Raw genomic sequence first — 24,533 nt, 5'->3', positions numbered from 1 at the left:
TGAAGTTAAACTTGAAATTAATTTTTTCAAGGAAAAACACGTTGAAGGAAATCAACCTTAAGCTGGCGCCCAAAAAACTTGAAAAGGGCGATAAAGTCCGAAATCAAAGTTGAATGGAATATAAGATTTCCTCGTACAAATCTGAAAAAGCATATTAAGAAGCGAGCTACACGTAACTTTTAGCAAATTCAGATTTTAGTGTTACAAGTCCTACTAAGATGACAAATTGACTCCGTAGAAGTATGATAAATATTGCTCGACATGAAAACGATAAAAGTTTCTTTCATTGATTGAGTTTAATTACAGAGGCAATAAAAAAAAAAAAAAAAAAAAAAAAAAAAAAAAAAAAAAAGAAAATGACTGTTCAGGTGGGTGGGGGAGCAGGAGCTTCATCCTTGACCTGTCTAGGAAGGTCGTCGCCGAGAGGAAGAGATGGCTCATCAACAAGAGGAATGGTGACTTTCTCTCCAAGGTTGGGAACCTTAGTTGATGGAATTATGGTCAGGGGAGTTGGATCCTCGACTTGGAGCTGGGGCTCGGCCTCATTCTTGCCTCTTTCAACCTCTTTTTGGTCCTCTCTCTCCTTTTTGGACTCGTCTAAGTAAACATAAGTCTCACCCCGAGTGTTGACCCTCATTCTTTCGACTTCTTTCTGATAAGCTCAAGGAAGGAAAGAGAAGTCAATTGAAGGATGGGCTTCCCGTAATTTTTGGAAAAGGAAGACAAATGTTTCCTAGGCCCGAGTAGTAATGGCCTCATTCAGCTCGTCAACCCGAAGCCTGAGCTGTCTAGCCTCAACTTCGGCCTCTTGGCGACCCGCAACCTCATAGCCAAGGTCGAGCGAAGACTATTTGGACTTGGCCTCCCAGCTCGCAGCAGCCTTCTAAGCCGAGGATAGCTTAGAGTTTAGTTTGATGTTGGCACCTTGTTGCTGTGCTAAAGTCTCCGTGACCTCTAATGCCTTAGCTTCTGCCTTAGCCCGAGCACCCTCGCTTGCTTTCAGCTTGTCAAGGAATTCTCTTTCCTTGACTTGGAAGGTCGCAACTTCCCCCTTAAGCAGTTGGAGCTTAGCAAACCTGCCCTTCTTCTCCTTCTTTGCAAGCTCGACCTTAGATAGAGCATCCTTCTTTACCACCTCCGCAGCCTACCATTTTTGGTGGTTTTCCTCTAAAGTATCATTGTATTCCTCATATAGAAGTCTGCTCACCATGGCAACCTGAAAAAGAGAAGATTAGGAGTCAACAAGAAGCAAGAATAACATGTAAAAGAAAAGGAGGCGCGAATTATTGGTACCTTCACCTCGTAGCTGCAATTTAAAGCCAACTTCTAGGAGGGAGACGAGTCTTTGACGGCCGCGAATGTTCGTGGGGTGATGCAATCCCTGGTTACCGTGGCCCCAACACCGATATGGTCGGGGAGTTGGTCGATCAGCCTATCGATCGCAACTTGGGTTGCTTCATCTGTTTTCTTATTCTTTAACTAGAATGAGCCAAGTTTACTCCCCCCAGCAGCACCTGCCTCGCCAGCAGGAGCGGATTTCTTCTTGGCCAAGCTTTTGGCCGCTTCTTTTTTAAGGCTACTGGCTTGCGTGGCGACCTCTTTACCCGAGCCATCATGCCGCTTGGGTGCTTTATTTTTTCCTGAGCCTCTAGTTGGCTCGGACGGGTCTTCTTCGCTAGCCCCTTTCAGAGCTCCGTAATGTCCTCGAAGTAGCCAGAGCCTTCGTGGCAGCCGTTTTTTTTTTTTTTTTTGGTTTTTCGGCCCACATTTCTACAAGGAAAAAGGTGAACGAATTAGTAATCTATTTGCGTGGGAAAGCAAATGCGAGCAAGTACCAACTTAACCTTTCTCCAAAAGTGCTAGAAAACTGGCCTCGTCCCAACAAAAGTCATATGCTTTCAGGTGAGGAAACGTGGAAGCTCGTTAATGTTGCACTGATTGTCTAGAAGATCGCTAAAATGCTGCAGCATCTGTAAGCTTACAATTGGAAGATAATTCTGCTCGACGTTAATTGCAAAAACAAAAGTGGACGACCAGTTAGAACGTGTAACTTGAGAATAATCCTCGCACGCACACGGGAAGATAGAGCCTTACTCACTTCCGCAGCGAAGATACTGGTCTCCTGGGCTTTGTAGAAAAAGAATTGTGAATCCTAGTGTGGAGCTTTCTTCGAGACATCGACCAACCCGTTGAAACGTACTCTCCTTACTTTGGAAAGGTAGTACATCTGGTCTTGCCCTTTTTTGAGCCTATACGAGTGAACGAGCTCTTCGACAGACGGCTTGCCCAAGTCAGCGATCATGTACGCGATGTACATCGTGATAATAATCATGTAAGAATTGGCCGTCAGTTGAAGAGAACAATGTCGAATCGCCTTAACATGTTATTAATGAAGTAGTACAGAGGAATGGATACCCTACACCTAAGGAGAGTCTTAGAGGTTGCTACCCATCTAGAGGTGGGCATTTGGGACTGAGTCTAAAAACCTAGCCCAACAACCCAATCCTAGGACCGGTCCTAGGAGGCCTGGTCCCAAAATGGGACCAATCTTAAGGAGGAGAGCCCGATCCCTCCATTGGGCCCTCCTCGAATGCCTGGGCCCAATTTTTTTTGCATATTTTTAGTTTAGTCCCCTGTACAATTACATAAACCCCCTATAAATTTTCAAATAAACATAAATTACAAGGGTTAAAATAAAATTTTACAAAATTTAAAAAAAAAAAAAAAAGAAAAAATTTAACTTTTCTCTATGCCAACAGTCACATGCTAGCCAATGGTTATAATTTTTATTATAACCTTTTTTTTTTCTCATTGGGCCCCAAAAGTGCACTATAAATAACCCTAAAATCTTTCATTTTTTCCACACCAATCAATCTCTCTACTCCAAATCTCCAATCAAATTCTCATTCAATTTATATTTATAATTATAATTTATTCATATAATTTATTTATTTATATTATTCAATTTTTTCTATTTTTCAATATCATCTTCTATTCATATTATTATTTAATTTCTTTTCATTTTAATTATTTATTATTTTATCATAAATTTATAATGGATTCCCGAAATGATGCATTCGGAGGATCATTCCCAAATGAGTTTTACGTTCCATCCACCGAAGAAATGGAAGGGTTTAATCTGTTTTCACCATTTCCTCCAGAGGCAGCAGTTGCAATTCCACAACCACATTCAGTCAGGACGAGGTGTAGCCAAACACATGCGAGCTGCGAGTTAACGAGCACGGGCATAGCCTAACCCCCCCGACCGTCAAAAAGGGTCGTGTTGTCGAACCAGTCATCACAGTCACAAAATTAAACCTAAATACCATAGTTAGCGGTAAGCAGGGTCGAATCCATAAAGAGCAAGACTAACAACCTAATGTATATTTGAGTAGCGGAAATGAAATTGGCAATTTGATTAATTAAACTAAACAAACTAAATGCAAATAATAAAAGCGTGAAATTAAAACTAATGAAGACTTTATAATAAAAACGCTGCCACTACGGTTTTGATTCGACACGAAACCAACTCACACAATTCTCCTCCACCCTCAACGATCCCCTAAACTTACAAGGCAAGGTAAATCAACGAAATGGCTTTCTGTCACTCTAGGTATAATATATCCTATCTCACCTGACCACTCAAGTTCGATTGGTTAAAGACTATCATTGAACACCGATAAACGCTACAAGACAATACCACTAGTTGGTACGAGATTAACAAATACAATTTGTCAACACTTATCTTCCAATCAACCAACTTCGCAATAAATGCAACAATAGTAGAAATGAAATTAAATCCAAACACAACTCAATTACAATCGATGCGAAGTAATGAAAAGCAATATTCATCATTTAATTATTTCAAACCAACGTTTATCATTCAACAAGTTCTATGAAAACATTTAATCACAATGGACAACAATATTCATCACAAATTATGCTCAAACCATATTAAAGTATCGAAATCAAACATGAAACGAAAACAAATATAATTCGAAACACAATACTACCAAATGTCCTACAATAGGGCTCAACCAACTAGTTGAGAGCTGATGAGCAAAGCCGTGGAGTCAATCTCGATCTCACTTACACCGTAATAGACAACCAGAAACTCAGCCGCTCATGGTGGTGTCGACAAAGGCTGAAGCGGTGGAAACGAAGCTGATCATGGCGGAGAGGAAGTAACCGACAGCGATATGATGCGAAGAAGGGGTGAAAATGACCAACGAATAGCCTGGAATACGAACAGTCACAATCGCCAGAATACGTTAGTTTTCTAGCAGGTCTTCTGGCAAATGGTGGCGGAAATGAGATCTGAAGGTACCAATGAAAAGCTCTGGTGATGGGGAGTTCAGATAAGGTCATAGGGAGATGAAAGGTCGTCAAAAATGAGAGAGATTGCGGCTGGAAGGTCAAGAGGTGCGACAGCAGTGATGGCAGATTCCGGTGGTTTCGGCGGTAGATGAAGCTTGGAATGGATAGATCTGGCTGTGGGGAAGCTAGATCGACCATCAGGGAGCCCAACTGTCGCCAGAGGTCGCTGAAAAATGGTGAAATCATGGCTAGAATGTGAAAGGTCATAGCGGTCGAACGCGTCTCACGGTGGTGATACGGGATAATGATGATCGATGTACGGGGAAGACGAAAGGTCGCCGGAGGTCGCCGAAAATGGGAGATGGAGAGTCGCCTGAAAAAACTGTGGATGGGTGATCGACGCTCTCGATTTGTGACCCTTCACTTTCTTTTTATACACAAAATGGAAAATATTACTTTGGTCCCTACACGATTGAAAAGTGACAAAATCAACCCTTATAAATATGACAGTTTACCCCCTAAGCAGCATAAATGAGACAAAAGCACCCATAACCCATAAATCACAACCTAATATCAATTCATACCATTTCCAAAATCATTCCAAACATGTTAAATTCATAAGAAAAATATTAGGATGCGATTTTCGTGAATAAATTCATAAATTCTTTAATTATCTCAATATGATTTCATTTTAATCACACATAGGGTCTTTTTATCACCAAAATAGAGTCACTTTCATGACTCTAACACGTGTCCGATGTATGACGACACTTCACCAAATCAAAACAGCCAAAGACAAATGGGGAGGAGGAAGAATCGTGTAGGATATGTAATTTATGTGGAACCATTATTGGCGCTGAGAAGGGGACTTCGACGATGCAACGACACGTAGAGAAGAAGCACCCCCAAATAATGCAGTTGTCGGATACATCTTCAAGCGGATCAGGTAGACAAATTCAAACTCAACTTAATTTTAATCCACAATCCTCAATTCTCTCAACATGGCAATACAATGCACATGTTGCACGAGAGGAAATAGCAAGATTCATAGTTGCTATGGACTCTCCCATTTGTTTATCTGAAAATCCTTTTTTTATTCATATGGTTAAAACTGCATTTTGTTCAGCATATACTCCTGTTAGTAGAAGTACAAGTAGAAGAGATATACTAAAACTTTATAACAAAATAAATAATAAACATAAAAACGAATTTCAAAATTTTAGGAATATATCTATTGCACTTACATCAAACATATGGGCTTGTAGATCAAAAATCGATTTTTTAACTGTCACAGTACATTTCTTAGATCATAATTGGGGTTTACAACAAAAATTGGTAGGTTTTAAACCATTATATGAAAAACATAATGCTGAAACTATTTATTTTACAATTCTTGAAGTTTTGCAAGAATATTTATTAACTGATAGAGTTGTAGCGCTAAAGCTTGATAATGCAGCTGCTAACACTGCGACAATCTCTTTATTTGAAAAGAGATTGGATTCGCGTGGTGAAGGCAATTTTTTTCACCAGAGATGTGCTTGCCACATCATCAATTTGATAGTGAAAGCAAGTTTAGGTGATATACATTCGAAGATGGAGAGGGTGCGTACGGTTATTAGATTTATCGTTGGTGGTAGCAATAAAATATGGCAGGAGTATGTCAAATATTGTAAGCAAGAAGACCCACCAGTTCGACCTTTGAAGTTATGTATGGACATGCCTATCCGTTGGAACTCCACCTACTTGATGTTGGAAAAAGCTTTGCCAATCGCAAAACAAATTACGGATTTCGTCAACCGAAAGCACTATCTAGAAGAAGTTGTCAACTATGATGATTAGGCAGTTTGTGAACTTTTTTATTCATTTCTTCAAATTTTTTATGATGCTACTAATACATTAGGTCGTATTTATTATCCAACTACTAATTTAGTGTTAGATATTTTACTTCAAAGTGCTAAAACTTTTGCTAAACATAGTTATGATAACATTTTAAGGGAAATTGTTTTAAAGCTGGAAGAAAAATATGAGAGATATTGGTTAGATATTCCATTCTTATATGGATTAGGCATTGTTCTAGATCCGAGGTTTAAATTACAGTAGTTAACTATATAATTACTGAGTTAGGCCAGCATTTATGACATGATTATAAGTCTTATTTGACTAACTTTAATAAAAAATTAGATAGCCTTTTTGCTTCATATGAGAACAGGTACAATGGAAGTGGAAGTGGAAGTGGAAGTGGAATATTTAGGAGAGAGGATCAGGATCTTAATGCAGCCCTCCGTCAAGGATTGAGCAAGTGGACGTATGTGGAACGTGGCGGAAGTAGCAGCTCCAACTCTTACATACATGGACCAAATGAGCTGAATCGCTACTTACAAGTGGACCTGTCCTTTATGACGATGAAGGAGCAACATGATATGGATATTCTTCAATGGTGGAACCAACATGAAAGTCGATTCCCCATTATAGCCCAAATGGCATATGACATTTTATCTATGCCGGTTTCTACAATTGCATCCGAGTCAACATTTTCAACGAGTGGTCGGATTGTTGAAGACAGAATATGTTCTTTAACTGATGAGATGATTGAAGTGATAACATGTTTACGGGATTGGACTCATGCAGAATAAGACTATAACAGCATCCTAAAGATCCCGAACTACTCAAACTCTTTAGGAATACAGATTTGAATGATGTAAATATTGTTGACGATGAAAATGAATAATTTAATAAAAAAATTTATTTAATTGTTTATTTGTGAAGCGTGAATGTGTGAAATGTGAATTTATGTTAAAAATTAAAATTAACTATTAATTAATTAATTATTTTTTAAAATTAATTAAATTTTTAGAAACTTACTAATCTACCCCTAAAAAATATAAAAAACCCCCTATAAAATTTCATTTTGCCTCTAAAATATAAAAAAAAGATCAAGGGGTAAAAGAAATTATCTAGGCCCATAGGACCGGTCCTGGGCCCATAGGACCGATCATAGGGACCGATCATAGGGACCGGTCCAGGTCCTAATATTGCTCATGGTCCTGGGACCAGTCTTAGGCCCTTAAAGGACTAGTCCCAAATAGGCCCAGGCCTGGGCATGCTTGGGACTGGTCCTTGACCAGCTCTATACCTATCCATATGGGGGGTTCTTTCGAGAATATCCCCTAGGAACCATCAAGTTAAGCTGCGGCGCGTAGACCGCTCTTATGCGTTGAAGATCCCCGAGGGTGATTGAGGATTGTGGTTCTTTTCGTAGCCTATGGTTGGAGACGGCGGGGAGTGAGCCAATTGAATAGAAGCACGATCAGACAAGCCCACAACGTCGAGGTCCAAGCTTCGGGAGACGAATTCTTCAGAGACCTCGAGAGACACATCCCTAAGGGCTACCGAGCCTATCAGCGAATCGAACATTCTGTTTATGGACGACTATTGGAGGAAGACATTGTTGTAGCTCACTTCTAAGTACCTGAAAAAAGAAGTGAACATGTGTAAGAGTTCGAACAAATCGGCGACCATTCCATGCTCGCTTCTATTTCAGGCACCCGAGATAGCTCGCACAATACAATGAAGGTAAGTGACCTACCTGGGATACCGATAGCCACCGTGTTAAACCTCTCTAAGAATCGAGACCATTGGAGATGCAACAAAAAACCCTACTAAAACCTTAAAACATCTAATGTGGCCACTACATTAGCCACCCTTTGATGCGAAAATCAAAAAAACATAAGAAAATAGGGGAAAGAGCCTTACCAGAATAAGAAAAGTGTTAGGAACTCGTGAGAAAGACCACTGTGATGACGTAAAAACAACATCAAAGGAGAACCAGAGTCAGAATGACTTTTGGAGTGACTATTCTGAGGTTTTTCGTAACCTTTTATAGTAGTTTGCATGGGAGACGAAGGGGCGGGGTTTAATCGTGGCCGTCGACTTACAGTTGATCTTGACCCTTCATTCATTGAGCAATCTCAGCCCGTAGACGTGTCCGCGTGTCGACCATCCTCAAGGAGCGACGAATCGTCAGATTGCTATAATGATAACCATTGCCGCACGTCACCTCGACTTCACGCGTGAATAGTTGTCGTCGCCTACGCACGACGAAACGTAACTAGCAAAGGCTATCGCATTTAATGCGGACGATCACATGGAAATTACCTGTACGTCCTGACTGTTTATATTCTGAGTTTTGACAAGTACCATGAGAAATAAAGATCCAAGTGTGAGGTACGTCGGCCAAGCATAAGGTCGATCATGAGGGTTTGGTTGAACAAGCAGCCACGCCTATCTGTGGTGGTGGCATTTCTCATTACAACAATGTAATTAGCCTGCAGAGTGAAAGAACTTTCTGCATGTCATAGTTTAACATGTTCAAAGGAACAAGACAAAAACATAGATGTTTAGACTTTATTTTACCTTTCTCTTGTATTGGACTTCCTTGAAACATAACCATGTTGTTCTTACTAAATTTACCCATTCCATCCGGTTGTATGCACCAGATGGGAATATTACCATCTGGGTTTACCTTCTGTTGTGCTCAATGTGTGTGCTTGTAATGGTATTATTTGGGCAATGAACTTAAGACAATTAATTTACACCCCCTGTAACTTTTAAAATAACTTTTGTCACCCATAACGGCAAGAAATACCAAGTACACCCCCTACCCTTAGAATTTTCCATTAAATATTAGAATTCAATCACCAATCAATATGTTTGATTTCTAATCATTATTAATTTTTAATTAAACATATTTTATTATTATAAGAGTAATATTATACTTACAAAGACTTTATTCAAAGTTATCTACACACAGTGATATGACACTACTTATGTATTATTATATCATTCACTATTATTTAATGTACATTTATAAATTGGTTTTTCATATTAGTTCTTTCAATTATAATATGAGAGGTTAATTATATTATTTAATGGTTAAAATTCATTACTTTAATTATTATATTTTTTTTCTTACCTCAAAAGACACAATTTTTTTTTTCTAATAAATTAATTTAAACATACCAGGGTAACTAGGAATGTTTAACGAATAGAGTCTCTCACGAGTCTGCTCGACTTGGCTGTATTCAAGCCAGCTTGACTCGATTCGTGAGAGGAAACAAGCTGAGTTCGAGCCTGCCTCAGCTCGGCTTGTTATGCTTGCAAGCGGAACCAGGCTTAAACTCGTAGGGGTGTTTTAGGGGTTTTTAAAGTATGGGGGATTAAACTGAAATTTTCAAAGCAAAATGTTTGCAAAAATGACAAAGATCCCCCTGATTTTAACCCTATAAACGCAACTCGAACACTGTTTGTCGTAAAACCTAAATCAGTAAAGAATTTCAGCCGCCTCTAATGTCTTTCCTCGTCGTTGTTAGAGTTGGTTGAGAGAGCAGTGGAAACAAGAAGAAAGAAAGAAAGGAAGAAAAAAAATAAGAGAAATAGGAGCCATTAGAGAGAGAGAAAAGAAGAGAAAGCAAAGAGTAATAAGTAACAAAAAAAAAAAAAAAGAATCTGCAATGAATTTAAAAAATAAAATTGGATTTGTTTACTGGCTCACTAGTCGGCTTCAACTTTGGCTCGTTAAGCTGGCTCGCGAGCCAGGCTCGAAATCCTTTCTTCCTTTCACGAGCTGAGCCGAGCCAAGAAATAAGCGGCTCGGCTCGACTCAAACTCGAATTCTACTCCCCTTTCACAAGCCGAGCTCGTTAATCAAGATACCCTAAGTTTTAAAAAGTACTGAAGCACCTCCTTAAACCTACATGCCAAAAATAAGAGAATAAAACTCATTAAACAAAGGAAGAATGACAATTTCCCCCCCCAAAGTTAGGCGTAAGATTTTCCCGCAAGATTTAAAAAAACAATTTCCTATTTTCCCATCATCATTAAAATTCAGTTTACTTTTATTTTTTATTATAGAAGAAAAATATTCCCTAACCCTCTTTTATCTTCCTCTCCCACCTAACTACCCCAAAAGCGTCCATAAGGGCATCTCCAACCCACGCCAAAATGGTGTAAAAAACACCAAAATGGACCAACCCACGCCAAAGAGCCACGCCATTTTGGTGTGGCGCTACAATTTGACGCAGCACTGTAGCGCCACACCAAAATGGCGTGGCATTGTAGCACCTAATAAATTTTTTTTTTTTTTTTAGTTTTGTTAAGTTAATTTGAGTATTAAATTTTACACCAAAAATCACTTCAAATTTAATTATTTGTATTTAATTTAATTTGATTATTATTTATAATAATAAATTCATAATAATGATATAATTCAAAAAATGATGAAAAATTAAAAATAGAACTTTATTCAATACAAATATTAAACTATAATAACTTAAAATAAAAATTAACACCAAATTTGAGAATGTCCGATTTCGAAATTTTTTTGCTCGACCTAAACAAATCAAAGATACAAAGGCTCACAATGCTCTTCGAAATGCATTAATTGATTATTTGTGGGAAGAACATACTAATTCAGAAAATTAAATTACTATCAATATGGAATTCTACCTTTGTGTTGTTGTTGTTTTTTTTTTTTTTTTTTTTTTTGTATCATTTTTTATTAGATGTAATATTTTTCTATATTAAATGTAATGTTTATTTGATTAAATAAATGTTTAATTTTATTAAATTAGTATAATTTTCAAAATAATTATTATTTAATAAAAATATCATTCTCAATATTTAATTAATATATACAAAAATAATGAGTAAAATAGATTAATTATTTATTATTACAATAAAAGAAAAAAAAAGAATATTATAAAGAATATTTTTTTTGGTGTAATATTTGGTGTTGTGGGTTGGAGATAGAATAGTGTTTTACACCAAAATTTTCACCAATTTGGTGCAATTTTGCACCAAATTGGTGCAATGGGTTGGAGATGGTCTAACTCCATGTCTCCTCCCTTCAGCCTCCCCACCTCTCCTCCCCCCCACCACAATCGGTTCCTAACCTCACCCAATCTAAACCCAATTTCTCTCCCCCAGCCCTTACAACCCAGTCCCCCACCTAATCACAGCATCGCGACAGATTTGTTGCTTTAGATCCATCGCGACCTAGGGTGTCCGCCACGATCTGAGCTAGATCGTGGTGGATCGGGTGAGATCACAAAGCAATCGCATTCTTCTGTCACGATCTGGCTGATTCCGGTTTGTAGTTAATTTTTTTCTTCACTCCCTCCTCAAATGGCGACCAAGCAGTAGGTGATTTTTTTTCTTTTTTGGTTGTTAGGTAAATAAGAAGTTCTCCTATAAGGACAGTAAAATACTGCCTCATTCTTCGCAAATTCAAACGATATACTCTGCATTATCATTCCATAACAATTACAAAATCGAAAAACAAAACTTAAGAATCACACAAAGGAAATCGCTATGATTAAATCCCAGTAATGTTATCCAACCAACATCACATTTGTAACATAAAACTTTTCTCTAATAAACAATACATCGGTGCCAAAGACATGAAATAACACCATTGCATGTTACTAATTTCGGTAACATTATGCAAGTGATTGATTTACCTGTGGCTTTATTTATTTGGATGCAAATCATCTCGGCTTTTATTTCTTTAATCTTTTTAATGATAACTATTTTGTTATTTCTTTAATTTAGCTAATACTCATAGTTAAATAAATAAAAATCAATAAATAAGCAAATTATTAGAAGCTAAGCAAGTGTTCATAAAGATAACACAAGCAAATTGGAGGATGTTAAAGGTACATGGAGAGAGACTGCAGTATGTTCATAAAGATAACTTATCCTAGGTTAGATAAGAAAATGGGAATTATTGTAGCATTTAGATAAGGTAAATAAAAAACAAAAATCAGTTTAGTAAATAAAAGAAATTAAGTTTTTTAAACCCTAGACCCTAAAAGAATCCCAACCAACCCTCCTTCCATCTTTCTTCCCCATTCCGCCGCCCCCAAAATCCTCCACCCCCTATTTTCTCTCTGTACCCTAACACCCCCCCCCGCCCCCCAAAAAAAAATCCTCCACTATAATGACAACTACGTGCGTTTCATTCTCTTCAATCTTATCGTTGCTTGCTTTTTATGAAGTCCCACCGCGAGCTAGTGCTTGCTATCTCATAAGTGCTCCATGTATCTCATCGGAAATGTCACGGCCTCCACAAAATCAAACACCACCACCTCCGCTACCGCATAAAACGCCACATCTAAAACCTCCACAACAACAACAGCAATCACTTCTAAAATGCTCATCCATCCTCACCAATTTCTTATTTCCTAACACCCAAATGTCATCGGTCGTCACCAATTTCTTATTCTCCTATGGCCAGCGTTGTCTTTCTCCCAAGGTAAGACAAAGAACGATGCTTTAAGATCTTTGGCTTCAAGATCTTTACGTTTCTTGTTTTTCTAATTTTTTTTATTTGATTGTTTGTTGTTTGGAATGGAATGGGTCTATTATTTCTTTGATTGGAAGTGTCGAATGGGTTTTTATGGCGTTTTATGGTGGTGGGATTGCGTTGTTTGGGCTGCCGTTTGAGTTGCTGGAGCCTGGACTCAAAATTTTCATCTGTTTTCTAGTTTGTTCACATTGTTTTTTAAATAATTAAAAGATTTAATTTCTAAAAGAAAGTTAATTTTTTTATGAAATAAAAAAAATTAAGTTTGAAACGCAATGCTATTTTTGAAATAAAAGTTTAATAACAAACTTAAAGAGGTGGAGGACTTTATAAAAAAAATACATTGTTTGTGTAATTTCCTGTTTAGTGAGAGTGAATAATAAAAGTTAAGAGTGAGTAATTGATTGGAGAAAGAGAAACAGGAAAATGGCAAGAAAATTTGTAGAGGCTCTGTTATCCTTGAACTTGAAGTGAATAGACTAAGACATGACTGATGTAGGTGTTAACAGCCTTTAGTATTAGGGAAGTGAGACACAAAATTTTCTAGGCCTTCTTCTCTTAATTATTAATCAGATTTAAATTATTTCATTTATGTTAATATAGTTTTTTATAATTGTCATTAATTGTCTTTGATTTTGTGTTTCAAGTTTGGGTAGAAGGGTAAGTGTTCCTTTGGTTTTTAGAAGCTTCGTTTTGTTCTTGTTTTTAATGATGTGATGATATGTGATGATGATGAGGACGGCGACAATAATGATTATACTATATAGTATTTTTCTTGATATTAATTTTACGGTAATCCTTGTTTAAAAAATCAAAAGAGGACAAAAATGTCAAATAATGACAATTTTATTTAGTTAGAGAATGGTATTCGAATTGTAAAATGTTAATGCTAATGGCCATCCTGACAGAATATTTGCAAAGTGCATGGGAAGCGGTGCATTCAATCCTAGAAAGAGGGTCGTGGATGTTTGGGGGCAAGTCGATTGTTTTCCAACAATGGCATGCTCAATTTTCCTTTGATAAAAGCTGCATTTCCGAGGTTCCGGTATGGGCTCGTTTGTATGGACTGTCTTATCCGTTATAGTCTCACAAAGGACTTTGCATGGTTTCTTCTATGTTGGGTCGACCGTTGTCGAGTGATAAGACAACTTTGAATGGACTCGTTTAGATTATGCTCGGGTATGTGTTGAGATAGATGCAACCAAGCCTCTCAAGCGCCAATTTGAATTTCAATGCCGGTTATCTACTGAACCCATTCAGCTTACAGTGGAATATGAGTGGACTCCTAAGAGATGCCCAAAATGTTGTGTTTTTGGCCATGTTTGTCACCAACCAGAGGTACCTATTGCACCTATGGCTTAGGGTAAGAGTAAGACAGTTATTAGTTTCCAAAAGGCACCGGGGAGTAGTATTACAGTGCGATCTAAGGATCGTGAGCCTTTGAGACAGTTAGCTACTACTGATCCCATTAGGGATAGGGAGCGAGAGAGGGATGTTTCAGCACCAGTTGGGGTTTCAGTTCCGGATGGGGTTCTTACCATACATTCTAGTGAAGCTACAGTTGGGAATGTTTCTTTGGCTTTGATCCCGTATTAGTAGACTATTCGTGCCAGTAGAGGTAAATTCTCTAACTCTAATTCTGGGTCGGATCTTGACACGCCTTTTCTTATTGAAGACGAGATAGACCGCATTATGTGTTTCACAAACTACACGGAAAACACTCAGGCTTCCTTTACGAGTTTTGGGAGCAGGCAATCTACTTCCTCCAATAGGTTTGCCTCGTTTGTTCTACGTAATGATGATCTCCAGACGCCAGATGCCACCTTATCTGGAACAGTTTCCCTGTCACCCTTAGAAAAGGGGAAAGGTCGGGGAAAGCGGGGGCTTAGGCCCAAGTGATTGTTTAGCTTGTTTCTATCCCAATTCCAATGATAGGGAGTTGGAATATTAGAGGCCTTAACGACTTCTGGAAACAACATGCAGTGAGGAATTATATTTCTTATTCTTATTTGGGTTTCATTGGCTTGTTGGAGACTAAGGTTAGTAGTCTCATCTACAATCGGTGGTCTTGATAGTTTGTTCTTCATGGCAGTTTTTGTCAAATGCGACAGATTCTATTGCCTGTTGAGTTCTGGTATGTTGGGATCCTTTTCTTTACTTGTGAATAGCCTTCATTTCTCTCTTCAAGAGGTCACTTGCAGGGTTATGTTTAAGAGGGGTTCTCCTTTGGGATTACTCTTGTGTATGGTTCTAATGACCCTGGGAATCGCCGCAACTTGTGGGATTTCCTTAGGGATCAGGTGGCGGAGTTTGATTCGAAAGGGTTACCGTGGCTTGTGTTGGGTGATTTTAATGCCATTTTGGGAGCCTCTGATAGACTGGATGGTAATCTTGTGTGGTATGGTTATATGGATGATTTCGGCTACTGTAGTCATGATGCTGAGTTGATTGGGGTTCTTTTTACTGGGCTTCGGTATACTTGGCATAACAGTCAACAGGGCGATGGGATTATTCTACAAAGCTTGATTGGGTCTTTGCATCACTTTCTTGGTTCATTGATCGATCGACCACAGTTTCAGAGTTTTGACCTAGGGATGTCTCCGATCATAATTCTATGGTTGTTCTGTTAGGCTCTCGTCGTGGCAAGGTACCATCCCCTTTTAAATTTATGAATTTTTGGGCTGATCATGCAGATTTTATGGATTTTGTTCAGACAGTTTGGGACGAGCCTATTGTAGGTAATCCTATGTTCCGTCTTACGCAGAAATTGGGGTTATTGAAACGGAAGCTTAAATCTTTACATGTTAGGGATTCTAGCCATATCTTTAGCAGGGTGATTGAGGCTCGTGCTCAGTGGGCAACATCCTAAGCAAATTTGGACCGGGACGCCCTTTCTACTGAGTGTATCTCTCAGGAGAGGAACCTTGCCAACCAGTATTTCAGTCTTTATCGAGATGAGGAGACTTTTTTTAAGCAGCGATTTCGTGTTCAATGGTTGAACTTAGGGGATCAGAATACTAAGTTCTTTCATAAGACATTGATCCACAGGCAGGTTTGGAACTGCATCCATGGTCTGACAGATGCGAATGGTTTTCATATTACTGACAGTCAGGGTTTAAGGCGCTTGGCAGTGGGTTTTGTTCTTGTTTTAATGATGTGATGATATGTGATGAGGAGGAGGACGGCGACAATAATGATTATACTATATAGTATTCTCTGTGATATTAATTTTACGTTAATCGTTGTTTAAAAAAATCAAAAGGAGGACAAAAATGTCAAATAATGACAATTTTATTTAGTTAGAGAATGGTGTATTTTGGGTTTAGGCTTTTGGGTTTCCTTTGTGGGGCATTGTTGCTTTTGTGTGGGCTGATTTGTAAAGGATTATACATCTTTGTTTTGCTTGGTTCTTTATTTTTATGATCAGGGGTGTCTGGGCTAACTTGCTTGCTTGGTTCTTTTGCTTTCCCTCGATCCTCTATGTGTCTCAAGGGTTGGGGTGTTGGGGAGGTTTCCTCCCTTTAGGTGTCATAAAATTACGATTTGTCGATTTTTTGTTTTTGAATTATATAACATTGTTTATGTTTGTCTGCTTATAATGCTTAATTGAATACTGACTTTGTGTGCGGTTGTTCCATCTATCCTTAAGGCAAACTTTGCAAAACAAAGGCGGTTGTTTGGTTTGGACGTGGAAACAAAGTACATTGGAGTAACAATTTCAAGCTGAGGGCAGTTGCTTGGTTTGGACGTAGGAACAAAGTATGTTGGAGTGGTTGTTTTAAATTGAGAGTGGTTGTTTCAAATTAAGGACGGTTGCTTGGTTTGGACGTAGGAACAAAGTATGTTGGAGTGGCTTACAGTATGAGTCTGCATAGTTTAGTGCTGTAATTTAATTTTTGTTTATGTGGGTGTTAATATGTAGAAATTAGTTAGTAAAAATTATATTATGTATTGAATTATTATGTTAGGCTTTCTGTTGAGGTGAATCTTGTGTTTATGGTGTTTATAATAATTTGGTTGTAAATTGTATTATGATAGATAACTTATAGTCTATATTTAGGTGGATCTCATACTATAATTTGAAAGGTTTTATCATTGGCTGTCCTTACCATACATTGCCAAATGCGACTAATTTGGGTTTTCATCACATGAGTTGTTATTATCTCCTTAAATTATTTTTATTTGGTTAGTCATTGAGTCTAGATCTCATTCAAATTATTTTTATTTGGTTAGGTTATGTGAGAAGAAGTGAAGATTTTATTAATGAACTCTTTAGAGCAGAAAAACTTAAAAGTTTTATTCAACACAGGTGAGTGTACTATAGTACAACTTTTTTCATATCAGTATAGCTCTTTAGAGGGTATGAAATTAATTGTTAGATGGTATTCGAATTGTAAAATGTTAATGTTAAGTAGAAGTCGATTATTATTAAAAAAGATTAATTTTTTTTAGATGTAACGGTTGCCAAAAAAACAATTATAAATTAAGTTACATGAGATAGTTAAAGTCAAGTTTAGCCATTCTTTTTGCATGTGTCTATTTATGATACTGTCTTCGATTTTAATAATTAACATGATTGAATCTTGAATTCATATTATTCATAGGAGCCGGCAAAGATCTTAAAGCATCGTACTTTGTCTTATCTTGAGAGAAAGACAACGTTAGACATAGTTGCTCAAATGATATTGGAGGTGTAACTTTTGCTTATGTTGCTATCTGTCTTTCATATCCTCAGGCATTTTGCACTTGTTTGGAAGACAAGCAATCACAGCCGTCCGATCACGAGCTATTTGTGTTTGGTGCGGTGGAACTGAAACTAACTGTTCTTGAAAATTTTAGATGTTCGATTTTTTTGTTTTAGGCGTTTAATAGAGAGAATTTAGAGAGATATTTGGGAAAGTTGCTTCCATTGGACAAAGATTATGAGAAACTTTCGATATTTTGCTTTGGGATCCAAAAACTCTACATTATGAAAGAGAGAATGCAGTTTATAAGATCACCATAAGATCCTCAAAACCTATGATGAACGTGAAGTTACAAAGCTGTGTTTGTTTCCTTAGTCTTACCCTATCCTATTCAAAATACATGTTTGTTTCACTATTCTCAAAATCCAATTTTATTCTATTCAAGTTAAAATATTTATATTTTTTTAATTCCCTAAGTTTGTTAATTTAACTAAACAACACCCCTAACTAGTTAGTCATGTGTCATTCCGACGACCTTTGGCTACCCTTCAACGGTGGTGATTGACTTTCGACATTTAATGGGTGGGTGGGTAGGGTTTTTTGTTAATTTTCAAATTTTTATTATAGGAGATATTTAACTAAATTAACAAATATAAGGAATTAAAAAATAATCTTATCAAACATATTTTTAAATTTAAATCTTATTCTCGTGATAATAACCCAATTTAACTTTTTCAAAAATACTGTTTAAAATAATAAAACAAACACATTGATAGATTCTTGATATAAAAATATGCACAAGTTTTTTGTATGTCTTCTGGTTATTCGAGGGGCACCATTACATTGTTTTATTGATGCTATAACATAGACAAATAATCTAGCATTGTAATATTTACAACAGGTTGGTTCCTTTTCACTAGTATTAAAATTAGGGGTGTTTGATTCCGGGTACTCTGTATTTTTTGAAGGAATTGGAACTGATGGTTCCTTGAAATTTGGAATCAGAACCGGAACTTGTAACAACGGTTCCGATTCCAGCTACTTTGCCCCAAAAATTTTTAAAATGGCCAAAAAAACCTCAAAAACTTACAAATACCCCCTCTTCCCCAACTCTTTAATTTTATTTCATATTAGTCTCGGTTCCCAGTTCCGGTTCCTAACTGTAGGAACCAGAATTGGAACCGCACAATGACTGTTCCAAAAATTTGGAACCGAAACCTATCCATTGATAGCCAATTTTAGGTAGGAATCAGAACCAAACTCAGGGTACATATTGATTCCAGTTCCAATTAGTTCTTTTGAGTACCCCTAATTAAAGTCCTGGAATATACTTTTATACCTTATGAGCTAATTGCATGAGTAATATTGGAAGAGAATGTTCTTGCTTGATGCCTTCATCCATCTTGCCTTGATTTGGACTTGCTCAATGCTTTACATCAAAATCTTGTTAATTCCAGGGTTTACATGATTTTTGAAAAATAATTCAACCTCACCAGGATTTTCATTGCTGCAAAACTGCATAAGAAAATAACCGAGTCAACTTACAGTTCAACAGGGCAATAAATAATATCGAATCCAATCCATTCCTGACGCATTACTAAACATATGTGATTATATTAATTTTAGGATGCAAAAAGACTTCCACATTATTGTAGATGATTCAGATTAATTTTCCAAATCCCCATAACACCTACAACCGATTATTTTAAAATCCCCGATGTGATTTCAATAAGATTCATAAGGTTAAATCAACCAAGGAGCTAGCTGTATACCTACAACCATCTCCATGCTGGCCTTCTAAGCTTATTCCTCCAAGTACAGAATTATCGTCTTGATCTTGAACCTGAAAGAATTTTGAGATGAACTTAGTAAACATGATGCTAACAAGGAAATTCAAAGCTGTCACGAAGCGTACTTAAAGAAGAGAGAGACATCATCAGACACCAAAAAGTTCAAAACCTTTGCAACCATATCCGGGTCAGGAGAACATGCTATAGCCTCTGTGTCATGGCAAATATATAACATCAAATCCACACAAAAGTCCAAATCACAGATAAGAGATGAATGCAAGACCATCGTTAATTCAATTTTTATAAAGTCTTACGTAAAATCAGTTCCTTCTCTTCTACTGCATCAGCTTTTTTGTAAAACTTGAGTAGGGACTCGAAGCCACGCCTATCTGTGGTGGTAGCATTTCTCATTACAGCAATGTAAGCAGCCTGCAGAGCAAAAGAACTTTCTGCATGTCATATTTTAACATGTTCAAAGGAACGAGACAAAAACATAGATGTTTAGACTTTATTTTACCTTTCTCTTGTATTGGACTTCCCTGAAACATAACCATGTTGTTCTTACTAAATTTACCCATTCCATCCGGTTGTACGGACCAGATGGGAATATTGCCATCTGGTAATACTTCTCTCTACCGTGCTCAATGTGTGTGCTCGGATCGTATGCCGGCATTTCTTCCACTGTGCAGCCACCTCTACCTATCAAGTACAAGAAGAGAGAAAAGAAGAAAAGGTGAAAACAAAAAAACAAAAAACCAGGAACTTAGCACCGAAATAATCCATTCAATAAGAGGAGGTATTAATTTGACACACAAAGATAGAACTACAGGCTCGCTGAATCAGGTTGTTGGCCTTGTGGTTTGTATAAACTTCACAACTCCCATTTCATCCACATCCTTGCAAGCAGTCTGTCTAAGTTAAACCGTACAAGGAACATAAACAATGTTATTGTTCCTCAAACCCACTCACATCAAAAAATAGATTTATACGCGATATCACATTAATGACACTTGATGTCACATTAATGTTTTTGCGGGCCAAAAAATTGCTTATAGGACATATCAAATATAATAGAAGAAGAATGTATCAGACAATTACTCTGATAAATCCAAATTGTGTTAACTGGCCAAAGGAGAAGAACTGAAAATCGGGTCATAAGGCTTTTACATGTCATTAGATTCTGTGGTGCATCAAGTTGCATATTAATATATATCTTCCATTCGTCATTTACATTAAACAAATATATTGAGCGCAGAACATACTTCAGATTGAGCTAATGACAACAGAATTGGCTGCTAGGCTAAATTATCACATCATCAATCCAATAACATCGATCTAGTGAGACATATCTACATTCGTGTATTTACGGTTTCCTTCAATGGCATCTAAACATCCTCCGTGGTATCCTCTCGAAATAGCATCTACAATAAATCCATAACCAAATAAGTACCCTTTTCTTTGAGATAGCAGGTAGACAGCATAGAGATAAATTAACCCATATCAGAGAGTATACATAAAGTAGCATGTCAAAGAGAATTATATGGGAGAATCTACAACCGCAATCCCTGAGCCTAAGAAGCATAGGTTGTAGATGAAAAGAGAAATGATCGAAAAATATGTGTAGAAGAAAACGCAAATCATAACTCAAAGCTTGGTGCTATGTTCTTACTCTCATTTTGAAGAAGAACAAGTCATTCATCGAAGAAACTTTAAAGGTTAAAGCGGCCTTGGACTTCCATCATGCAATGACAACTATAATTTCACTTTACTTTTTCCCAAGAAGAAAGTGAAAAAAAATAAATAAATAAAATATATGACATATAAGAAAGCATTGATACGAGGGTGGGGTGAGATGGGTTTTGGTTAGAAGTGCGGAGAGAGAGTTTGTGGTGATGGGGTGTGTTGTCGACCTTGAATACAAGCCCTATTTGGCTCTGATTGTTGAAGCTGGAGGTGTTATAGGGGTATTTTTGCATGATTTCAAAATATAAGAACTAGTAATTCAAGAGTGTTTTACTAGATTTTAAACTTTTTACATGCTGACATCACGGTTTGACTGCCGGTGAAACGGTCAACTAGGACCTGGCCACTTGCGGGTTTCACCTGAACAGGTTTAAAACCTTGGGTTCTATTTCCAAGATGTAAGAATAATAATTGAGAAATTTGAATGCATCAAGCTAACTTATAAATTTTGGAGAAATGCAAAAGAACAAACAAAAAAAAAAAAAAAAAAAAAAAAAACAAATTAAAAAGAAAAATAATAAAGCAAAGATTTAGTACTTACATGATCTTAACCAAACTCTTTCAATTGCATAAATTTTGTCTCCATTTAAAAAAAAATAGATTTAGGGTTTATAATTGAAAGTGGAATTGAAACTTTTACATACTTATAATTTGTACCGTCGTATTTAGTAATTTTATTAAGAAATAAAACTGTGATTAAAAATTAATAATAATTGAGCCGATAACATCACTCGTTAATTAATAGAAATAATCAAGTTCTAATACGGTGAAAATACTTGGAGCAATACATTATATAGTATTAAGGTATAACAAAATAAAATACACTGTTTTGTGCAGGTCGGCTATAGAAACCCATGACCATTTGTTTTTCAGCTGTGACTTCTCTAGTTATGTCTGGCGGGAGGTCACTACCAGGACACTCTCTACATGGCCTACTCTCTCTTGGCTCTCTTTGCTCTAGTGGGCTAGCTTGCATCTTAGACGTAAAGGGAACTTCAGACACCTTCTTTCTTGGTTAGTCCTTTTAGCTATAGTTTACTTTCTATGGCTTGAAAGGAATAACCGTGTGTTTCGTCAGCACTGTAGCTCTTGCAAAGATACGGTCTTAGCTATTTGTGATTTAGTCTAGGCCAAGATATTGGGTTTAGCACCCAAGTATGAGATCTCATCCCAGCTCCGTGCGATTTGACACCTTCCCGATTAGCTTTGTAGGGAGCCTGCGTGCTCTTTATGCCGGTTTGTGGTTTTGTGGTTTATGGCATCTTCCTGATTTGTTCTGTGGGGAGCCTGCGTGCTCTTTTATGCCAATCTGTGGCTTTGTGGTTTTCTTTCATGTGTTTTCTTGACTGAGTTTTATCAGTCTTTCTCTTGGGGTATGCCCCTCGTTTTTGTACATTTTTTTTCTCTTTTATAAAATTCTTATCATTCCAAAAAATAAAATACGCTTAATTTAGAACAAAAGTAGGATCACCTCTGTAATATCGAGACAAATTTTCGATGAGAAGGATGATACTAAAATCACTCGTATGTATATTCAACAAAATTTCTATTAAAATGTATTTATTTGTCTATATATTTCATTTAATTACCATAAATATTGTCAATAATTTTTAAATTGATGCATAACACTACGACATAAGATATAATTTATTCCAAATTATACTGTTACAAACACTTGGATACATAATAATGGAAAACAAGATATGGATTCAAGACGATGAATCCATATCAATATACAACTATAAATGGCGACTGTTTTATTCATATATATCAAGCACTCTCATAATTTATTCATGGAGATCCTTTGCTTGAGTGAGCTAGGGTTGATCAGGAGAATCAGGGCAAAAGCAAGGGCAACATCCACCTGGTGGAGCAGGCGCACAGCACACACAAGCTGGGCAAATTGGGCCGTCTTGTAGTAATACTCGATCCAAACCTGCAAATCAAGGAGTTAGCATATCAAAATGAAACCCTAACATCTTTACATAATCACTTAACCGAAAAACTTAAATAAGTTTGCAGGTAAAGATTAACAAATAATGTAGCTTCAAATATCTATGTTAGTATTAAGCTTTCTAACACCAACAAATGTTACAAAGTTACTCCGACGTGAAGTCATTGCGTCGGTAGAAGAGGCTGATTTTCTTGTAGTGCGTGTAAATATGGTGATATGTATGAGTTACGTGATTACCTTGAACTCGAGCTGCTTCGCATGGCAGCTGAAGGGGAGAGAGCACCATGGCGAAGATGAGGAGGGTCACCAGCAAAGATTTTGCGTTGTTGATTGCCATGATTAATCTGAGCTTAATTTCAAGAGAAAATGTAACTAATTATATGCTTCGGCTATATTACAAATGAAGCAAATTTATAGATTTCAAGAGTTCTTGCACAAGACAATATTGGTACGTATGTAATGCCGAAGTTTTTGAGTCAAAAGATTGGTTTCCCACTAATTAATTAACTAGATTGCTGTTATATTCTTAGAGTTGAAGTTGAATCTTTCAAGCTGCCAGATGAATTAATTTTTCATTGACTTTTTCATTACAAAATTGCGTGTTCGTGATATTTGAAATTTAATTTAGTACTGTATATGGTTTATTTTGTACCAAATTAGAAGTTTACGCATGCTTCGATCAATTCTTGAGGGAGACTAGTGTAACAACCTATCGCTACGGTCCCCTATTTAAGTTATAAATGCTCAGATAGATAATCGAACTTAAGATTGCGTACAAACATTTATTGTACCATCATATACAATTCAATGTACAAAATTACTTCTTATTTTTTTTTTCACACAAAGCTGTTTTTATCAATTTGATATGTCAGGTTGATAACATTGAGATTAAATTAGATTAACCATAGTCAAATCAAGAACTGTTTTATAATTAAAAATAAAAGTTTGACTATGTGATAACTTGCAACCTTATATTTTGTCTCTCATAATTCTATCAAGTTCTCCATGAAGAACTGTTTGTCAAGATCTGAATGGTTCAATTCATTCATGCTGAATCAGGATTTTCAAGCTTTGAAGCTGTTTATATATGATAGACTTTCACCATGATATTATGCTTATCCTTTCATATCAAGAATTTAAGATATATCAAGGCTAATATTACAATGTCTACGTTTATATTTAGTAATTTGGTCAAAACGACCTGTCAGTTACATCGTCTTGCGAAAATGACTTGTCGTATGTATTTTCTTACAACACAATATAGCGAGGTGTTAGTGGTAGGTAAGCTGGGTGGGACTTGGGAGACAAGACAGAGAGGCTTCAAGTTCACATCTTATAGTACTATAGCCAAACAACTAGGGCCACGAAGAAACGCGGTAAGGTTAAGCCAAAACACTAGGGCTAGGCATGGCTAGAGAAGCCTTATAGAATAACCATACAGCATAGGGTTTCCTGAAAGAACTGGTAGCGTAAGAGATAGACTTTGGAATGATCCAGTGTTCTAAAAACTGGACTAGACTGGCCAATCGAATCAGGAACCGGCAACCTATCTAGTCCGGTTCAGGTTATAGGGGGTTTTGTTAGATTTTAAACTTCTATGGGCTAATTCATAATTTTCTAGAGGTGTTTTTGTAGTATTTCAAAACCTCAAGGACTAATTGAATTTTTTGGGCACTTTTTGA

At 36.9% G+C, this 24,533-nt stretch overlaps 1 protein-coding gene across 1 annotated transcript in view; it reads right to left on the bottom strand.

Moving 5' to 3' along the window:
* The window catches only part of LOC116139026 (inositol oxygenase 1-like), a 38,168-nt gene that overhangs the window by 9,990 nt on the left and 3,645 nt on the right, over positions 1 to 24,533 (bottom strand). The window lies entirely within an intron of this gene.

The sequence above is a fragment of the Pistacia vera genome, unplaced genomic scaffold (assembly GCF_008641045.1).
Source record: "Pistacia vera cultivar Batoury unplaced genomic scaffold, PisVer_v2 Contig346, whole genome shotgun sequence".
Classification (NCBI taxonomy): domain Eukaryota; kingdom Viridiplantae; phylum Streptophyta; class Magnoliopsida; order Sapindales; family Anacardiaceae; genus Pistacia; species Pistacia vera.
The sequence above is the reverse complement of the archived record's forward strand: the minus strand, read 5'-3'. Positions and strand labels throughout refer to the sequence as shown.